Source organism: Mirounga angustirostris, unplaced genomic scaffold (assembly GCF_029215605.1).
Source record: "Mirounga angustirostris isolate CCGP_5_RB_7025 unplaced genomic scaffold, mMirAng1.0.hap1 SCAF_2, whole genome shotgun sequence".
Taxonomy (NCBI): domain Eukaryota; kingdom Metazoa; phylum Chordata; class Mammalia; order Carnivora; family Phocidae; genus Mirounga; species Mirounga angustirostris.
Window position 1 is genome coordinate 131,840,228 of NW_026991710.1, and position 8,987 is coordinate 131,849,214.

Consider the following 8,987-nt stretch of genomic DNA (forward strand, 5'->3'; position numbering starts at 1 on the left):
TGGATTGTGTACCAGGATTAAAACTGACTTTCTGTATTATGCACTTCAAGGCCATCCTTATAATATTGATACTTAATTAAACCAGACAGGAAATATTTTCAATGAGACCATTTTGGGGGGAATTTTTATTTAAACATTTTAAGGCATATACTCCTAAGATGATGCGATGAGGTCATTTCATCTCTGTGGCATTCTTCCCAAAGTTCATAGCCCAATCTTATTTTTAGAGAAAAACAAATTGATGGACATTCTGCAAAATACCTGACCAGCACTCCTCCAATTGTCCAGGTCATAAGAAACAAGGAAAGACTGAGCAACTGTCACAGACCAGAGGAGACTAAGAAGATATGACACTAAATGAAATGTGATATCCTGGATTAGATCCTGGAATATATATATATATATATATACACACACATAGGAAGACATCAGTGGAAAAATTAGTGAAATCCAAATAAAGTATGCACTTATTTAATAATAATATATCAATGCGAATTTTTAATTGTGACCAATGTGCCATGTACTGTAAGATGACAACATGTAGGGGAAACAACGTGAGGGGGAGACGGGGAACTTTGTACACTTTGTTTGAAAACTTTCTCTAAATCTGAAATTCCAAAATAAAAAAGTTTCCTAAAAAATTCTATAGGCCATTGTTTTTGACGCACATATAAAAGTTTTCTGTTTAAGTGTGCATTTGGCTGTCCAACATGGAAGTTAAAACATCTGTTGCAATACAAAATAGGATGATGGTGGAGAATCCTAATTTTGCTCATGAAGCAGGAAATGGCTACACTTTCAACTTGTGACTTCAGGGCCATTTAGAATGTGTGTCAAAGGCTGCAGGTTGTACTCAAGCAGGCATTCTTCCTTGTATATAATAGTTGGCCTGGTATTTAGCTGGGATCATGGCTTCTCAGAATAAGGAAATGCATACTTCAGGTTCCCTTGCAATAGGAATTGTTAGGAATGTAAGTGGTATTGGTGTATATGATTTCCAACATGTCCTTAAAAGTAAGGGTACGTTCTCTTTTGTCGTCCTCTCTTTTCTGTTGGCTGGATTGTAGACTGGAGAACGAGAGCTCAGGAAGTTACATTGGACCATGATGTGGAAGCTACATGTTAAAAATGGCTGGTAAAAAAAAAAAAAAAAAGGTCTTCAGCTCCTTGAGACTGTCAGAAACCATCCCGGTCCTAATCTTCCAAACTGCAGATTTGATTTTTGTATGAGTGAAATAAATTTCTGTCTTGTGTAAGTATTGTAATTTGGATTTTCTGCTTCTCACAACTGAAATTAATTACAAATAATATGAACTGCACTTTATTTTCTTTAAATATAATATTTTGGGAATATTTAATATTTACAAATCTTAACGCTTTCTGGAAAATGCGACTGCGTGACTTCTAACATGTTCTTAAAATATTTTAATCATAAGCATTAAAAATACTTTTCTCATTTGGTTTTATGAAAATCTCTTACTAATATTTTATTCTAATGCAAACTTGAAATACATTTTGTTTAGACTTTTCTAACCACATTCTATACCATCTGTCTCTTGCATGTACAAACACACATACATTACATACCAAATGTCCAAATCTATTTGCCTAACCTCCTGCTGTACTTTCTTTTGTATAAATAAGAATAACATTTTCTTGAATATAAAGTACTAATCAAAAGATTCATAAGCTTGGCAAATTAGGGCTGGCCCTAGTTGATTTCCACTCATTGCTTGAGATATTTATCTTTATAACAACATCTTGAGCAGCATCTTATTTGTTCTACACATGATTTTATATGAAAATCTTAAGCTGATGTTGGAAATAATTTCAAAAGTGAATTTCTGTCTTTTCATTTCAGGCCCGAATGAAGTTATGGAAATCTTCTGAGGACTCTGGCCAATTAATGTTCCATTGGCCACTTTTCCCCACATTTTTCATTTCTGTTCTACATCATATGCTCCGGGAGTCATATAGAACTCCTATTTTGTCCTCTCTGGAAGAGTGCATACAGGGAGAAACATCAGTACTTCTCTCTTTCTATTTCCACAACTACATACATGAAGGGACTTCATGTGTACAAGGATCCCTCATGGATGAACCCAGGGTTATGTATGGTGCTTCTCCACTCCTTTCTCTCTGGAAAATATATCAGCACATGAATGAGAATGGTACATGTTAGAGAGAGAGAATTTTTAATCTGCTCTAATTTATTTTTTAAGTAATTTTTTTGTATGCTTAGGTATTGTAAATATTAATGACAGCAAATTTCTTGTGACATAACTATGATTTGTAATACCTTGGGTGAAAATTGCTGGTATGTGGTACCTGACTGTCCTCTCTATAAATGAAGGTGCGCTTTAAAGGTGATCATTGACTCCAGGAGCACAGGGGTCTTAGGGCAGGTGGGGGAAAAATAAAGGTGATCATTGACAAGATCTCTTTATTTCAGGCAGATGTTAAAACCATCTAATTAAATTTTATCAATTCATACCACTGCACAGATATATGCATGGCACTGGGCAAGACCGTTCCTTCTTTCCTCTCTTCCTCTCTTCCTTCCTTCCTTCCTCTCTTCCTTCCTTCCTTCCTCTTCCTTCCTTCCTTCTTCTTCCTTCCTTCCTTCTTTTCTTTCTTGCTTCCTTCCTTCTTTTCTTTCTTCCTTCCTTCCTTCCTTCCTTCCTTCCTTCCTTCCTTCCTTCCTTCCTTTCTTTCTTTCTTTCTTTCTTTCTTTCTTTCTTTCTTTCTTTCTTTCTTTCTTTCTTTCTTTCTTTCCTCTTTCTTTCCCTCCTCCCTCCTTCCTTCCTTCCTTCCTTCCTTCCTTCTTTCCTTCCTTCCTTCCTTTCTTCCTTCTTTCCTTCTTATATTCTTTTGTCTATAGTCCTTCTTTCCTTCCTATATTCTTTACTTTAAAAATAAATATTGAAAGCCCACTGGGCTCCCTATTCTGTTCCATTGATCTATTTGTCTTTTCTTTTACCAATACCATACTTTTTTGATTACTGTGGCTTTATACCAACTTTGTTCTTCTTCAATATTGTGTTGGCTGTTCTAGATCTTTTGCCTCTACATAAGCTTTAGAATCAATGTGTCAACGGCAATAACATAACTTGCTGGGATATTGATTGAAATTACATTGAAGTATAATTAAGTTAGGAAGAAGTGACATCTTGAAACTATTGAGTCTTCTTATCAAAGAACATGAAATATCTCTTCATCTACTTATTTGTTCTTTGATTCTGTTCATCAGAGTTTGTAGCTTCCTTCATATAGATCTTTTATTTATTTTGTTAAATTTATAACTAAGTGTCATTTTGAAGGATGTTAATGTAAATAGTATTCTGTTTTTCTAATCTCAAATTCCACTTGTTCATTGCTGGTATATAGGAAAGTGATTGATTTTTGTTTAACTTTGTTTCCTAAAAACTTGCTATAATCATTCATTAGTTCTAAGATGTTCCTGTAGATTCTTTCAGATTTTCTACATAGATGATCATGTCTTCTGCAAACAAAGACAGTTTGTTTCTTCATATCCAATCTGGGTAACCTGTATTTCCTTTTCTTGTTTTACTGCATTAGCTAGAACTTCCCACACGGTGTTGAAAGTGAGTGGTGAGAAGGGATATCTTTGCTTTGTTCCTGAAACTCGAAGGGATAGCTTTGAGTTTCTCACCAATAAGTATCATAATACCGAGCCTCAAACTTTCAGGTGTAAAGAATGATTTCAATTACAAATCAATTATCCTCGCATTTGCAGAATCATATTTAGGTGAAAAACTCCATATCAACAGTGACATGTTTAAAAAGAAAAAAAAATAATATCAACAAATCACAGAAAGTTAAATTTGGGTCACAGCCAGTAACTGCTGATACTAAAATTGAGTCTAAAACACAAAGTAGTGGGGCACCTGGGTAGCTCAGTCAGTTAAGCATCTTCCTTCAGGTCAGGTCATGATCCCAGGGTCCAGGGATCAAGTCCTGCATCATGCTCCCTGCTCAGTGGGGAGCCTGCTTCTCCCTCTCCCGCTCCCCCTGCTTGTGCTCTCCCTCTCTCTGTCAAATAAATAAATAAAATCTTTAAAAATAAATAAATAAAACAAAACACAGAGTAGAGATGCTACAAAAGGGAGACTCAGACTGAGTTCCACGAAGAAAAGAATCATCACTTGTATTCACTGATATAAAGCCTAGAATGTATCATGTACCATACAGCCTAGAATAAATACTCACTGAATGTGTTAATGAACAAATAAGTGTTTAGGAAGGTAAAATAACAATTCTGCTTTCTTTTTCACTTTTAGAGCAACTCTTCACAAGAAAGAACTCCTTCCCAGAGAAGCACAGTCATGTTGACTAAAGTGGTGTGGGACAGAATCACTCCTGAAGGCCATGCTACTTAGTTTCTTAGGAAAATTAATGTGTAAAAAGACAATGGTGAGCAATTTTCCAAAATTCCATTAATGCACAAAAGTTAATTACCCAGAATTAAAATTCTGAAGACTGTGTTCACATATCATATTTTGGATATTGTAGAAAGATAATTTCTGACTGAGCCAAAGGGACCTGGGAAAGGGACAGAGGCTTTGTGACAGAAATAGTTATGAGGGAATGTTGGATATTCCAGACCTGCAGTAGAAGCTCAGGCTATTGCTGCCTACCTTCACTAGTATCATTTCTGAAGAGCGAAGTTACTACCGCTGTCCAGAAACAGGATTATGTTCCTATCATATTATGTTTCCATGTGAAACGCTATTTCCACTATACATGGGAAGGAACATGTTAAAAGAGAATCATTTGCATATATAATTAAACATTAATCATTTACACAATAATTAACTTTGTAAAATTAACTGAAATTATTGAAACCAAATTATATTTGCTTTGTTTACACCAGAAAATAAATATTAACAAGGAGACAACATATATTACATTACATAAGTGACAAAACATAAGAATCAATATAATTATACTTAGTATAGCTTAGTAGATCTTCAAGATTAGAGTTGATTTCCACTTATTTTTTCTCTGTGAGATTGCATATCAGTTCAAATTTCCAAAGTTCACAAAGTCAGGATATTCATCCCCTTCTGTGGGGCTTCATACTGAAACTATAAAACAGTAACAAATAGTACATTAACTAAAGAATATTTTAATAAAGATTTAAAAAAGAAAAAAAAATTTAACCAGAGGGAAGGGGAGTGGGGGTTTGGGTTAAACAGGTGATGGAGACTAAGGAGTGCGCTTCTCCTGATGAGCACTAAGTGATATATGGAATTGTTGAATCACTTTATTATACATCTGAAACTAATGTAACACTATAAAAAACAAAATAATGAAAAAAGATTTAAGTTATGCATTTCAAGTTAACAGTATTACTGGAATTGAGAAAATGGGGAATCAAAATGGACAAGAATTCTCAACAAAGTTTTATAGACTTCTTATTATCAATAAAAACTGACAGAATTTCCACTTACGAACATTTTATAGCATTGATATATTTTTATTTAAGACCTGTATTTAACTTCTATCAACCAAATGTGGACTTCAAACTCTTTATTTTTTTATAAGTGAACTTTTGACTGAAATTAATTTTCATGATTCTTTAATTATAAAGATCTGATAGAATCTCACATGTGTTATTACAGTGGGGCTTGCAAATATGCAAATATTAAGAATGTATATGTACTCTGTGATCAATCCCTTGATTCAATACCATTAATTTAGCGCTTCTATGGAAGTAGTTTGAGCATGATATCAGTAAACTCATCTGGAATACTACACAGTAGGTGTCAAGCCTCTGGACTGGGTACTCTCATTGTTAATTTTCAGATTGTATGTTTCACGTAAAAGAATACTAAAGGTTTTTAAAATGCATACTATGCTTTAAAATACACTTATTTTTTATTACTAACCCTCAAAACTTATTACAGTTAGAGGAATCTTCATTAAATAAACATCATTTTTTCCAGAAGATTGACATTGCACTTAAACATTCTCATGCTTTCTGAAATATCTCTTAAAATTTTTGCTATTCTAATAACTTAGAGGCTTTTAGCTATTTATAAATGTTGGCTGATCATCCAAATAAGAAGCAATAGGTAAACAAAGAACTTCAGAGGAGATTTAGAGCAGAAGCTGAAAATATGTTAGGAAGCAAAATATCAATACATGTAGTCCCAAAATTTAGGGTCACTAGATAAAAAATGGGGACAGGTTACATTTTGATCCAATAAAATGGAGAAATGGATTCAACATGTGAATTGACTAAATTCACAGATCATGTTGATTTCAAATAATTATTTTTAAGATCTTTGGGTATGAAATAAATAGCCTTTGAGATTTGTGTTTATCTATTTTTATTGCTTTTTAAACAATGGTTTGAGCATTTGTCAAAGAAATGCAGTTGAGGTCTTTTAGACAAAAAGTAAATTGGCTGCTCCATTATATTCACATGTATTGTTCATCCACCCAACTGCACCTTTAAACATGTGTTAGGAAGTTGGCTTCCTGCATTGCCTTAACACTAAATAAAGTGAGGTCCTATACAAGTAGTAAGGAAAGTTTTGTTCCATATAGACAATTTTACCTAATACTTAATGCATCAGTAAATTTAATTCAAGATATCCTTCCATGCAAAATAAAGTGGATGCCTGATATTTTGGAGACGTTTATAGATCTCAGTGATTTATTTTGTGCTGACAGAAGATATTCAATGCATAAATTCATGAGAATGAAACATGTGCTGTGAATATAATGCTCCGAAATTTCAAGGATTTTAGAGTACAGAAAAACAGTCTCTTCATTAGCCCAAGGTCTCATATTAGGGCCAGCGAAACTGTTTCCAAGCCAGGGTTTTAAATCCTGGCTATATGCTAGACTCTTAGAATTTTAAAGTACCTAATACCTCTTACCAGGCTGCAACACAGAAGAATTACATGTAAATCTATAGAGATAGATTTTTAAGCATGATTATATATGTATTTTAAGTACTTCAGGTGCAAACCGGATGGCGAAGTGCTCATCTAAACAATGGGCTGAAGCCACAGCCTTCTCTAAGACTTGCCTTCACATGAAGCAGTGATTTCCCATGCAGGACGATTTTGCCCCTCAGAAGACATTTGGCAGAATCTGAAAACATTTTTGGTTGTCACCGTTTAGGGGTATTGTTGAGAAATCCTGAGATAGGAGTCACTAGTGACTCATGTGCTGGGAGACCAAAACCCAAATTCATGTATCTAAAATCATTTTTAAAGTACCTTCTATTTATCTTCTAATTCTAAAACCTCTAAGCAACAATAGGACAAAGGGACTTTTCTCTTTCTTTTCAACTTCAGTTATCTGTTTCTTCTGCTGTTTATCTTCCCTACAGCCAGCCAGTCTGAAAGTGGACAGATAGCATAAAAAGTTCAGGCAATTCCTTCTTCCCTCTCTCCCTCTCTCCCTTTCTCCCTCTCTCACAGGCACCTTCCTTCCTTCCTTCCTTCCTTCCTTCCTTCCTTCCTTCGTTTTTGCATATTTAACCCTTTCATATGTTGCCAAAGCAATTGTATTATTATGTTAAATAATAACTATAGTTTAAAGAAAGAAACCTATCGAACCAAGGACCATGGCAGGAACAGCTGAATTCATACTGTACAATTGATCACCTGACCCATATATCTTTATGGTAAATGTTGCATAGGTGGTCAAGGAAAAAATAACCTTTCATAGGAAGGCCCATTTTTTTTTAAAGATTTTATTTATTTATTTGAGAGAGAGCATGAGAAGGGGGAGGGTTAGAGGGAGAAGCAGACTCCCCGCCGAGCGGGGAGCCCGATGTGGGACTTGATCCCAGGACTCCAGGATCATGACCTGAGCCGAAGGCAGTGGCTTAACCAACTGAGCCACCCAGGCACCCGGGGGGAAGGCCCATTTTTGATACCACAATAAAAAGTCACCTAAATTATGAAAAATGTACTAATGTGCTTTTATTTACATAATAAATTTGTCAGAAAGAGATAAATTATAAGCTGCTTTTTCGAGGCAGCTTGAGGTGGGAGATGACAGAAGCTGGTTAGAGATAACGTATTGGAGCTTGAAAGAGGATGAGGTTAGAGAGAGGTAGGCATCCTTTACTTGGTGGGAAAGAATTGTGCTCTCTGAATGTTTTGAATGAAGACAGTATAAGGAAGGGCAGAAAGGTTGAGAATATAACTTTGGTGAGGGGACAATTTTTATGTTAAAAAACTGAACAGTAGGTCTATACACAAAGGACAAAATGCAAATCAAAAGTTTTACAATTATGTGATGTTTTGATTAATACACAGAAGTCAAGCCAAATGAATGTATTTCTTCCGTCATTAGAGATTTTTTTTGGCAGGGAAGATTAAGGTAGCTTAAGTTATTTAGATATTATTTTATTCCTATCATAGGATAGCTGAATTTTTAAACCTGAGACTTTTTTCTTCTTCAGGAGGAATTGTTCCATAAATAGGTGTGGATTTGGTGTGTCCGTGAAGGAGGGGAGTTCAGGATCTTCCTATGTCACCATCTGGAACCAGAGCTCTCTAAAGCCCCAGTGTTTTTTTGCTTAAAATAACATGACTCCAGCTTCCTTTAATAAAGGGGATTGTAGATTTGACAACCACAGTATTCACTGGAAACTCTAGATAATCTGTGATTCCAGAAATGTTATGAGGACCTGTAGTTGGACAGGAACTAAGCAAAGTCCAGAACTGGAACCAGGATTTGCAGGCATTCAGCTATCCGTAGGCTTACACCTCTTCAGGGAACACATTTTCATTGGTCTACATTGCTCATATACTTGGGCTACAATTTTTTCTTTAATATCTTCATTTCTGCATAATAATTGCTCGATTCTCATGACTATGCTTTTGCCTTGGTGTTCTGGTTCAAAAGCTTTCCCGAGGCTGGAGATCTGTCCTGACCTCCAACCCCCAAATAGCCCTTGCCAGTCCCTTGTTCCAATACGACAGTTCTGGTCCTCA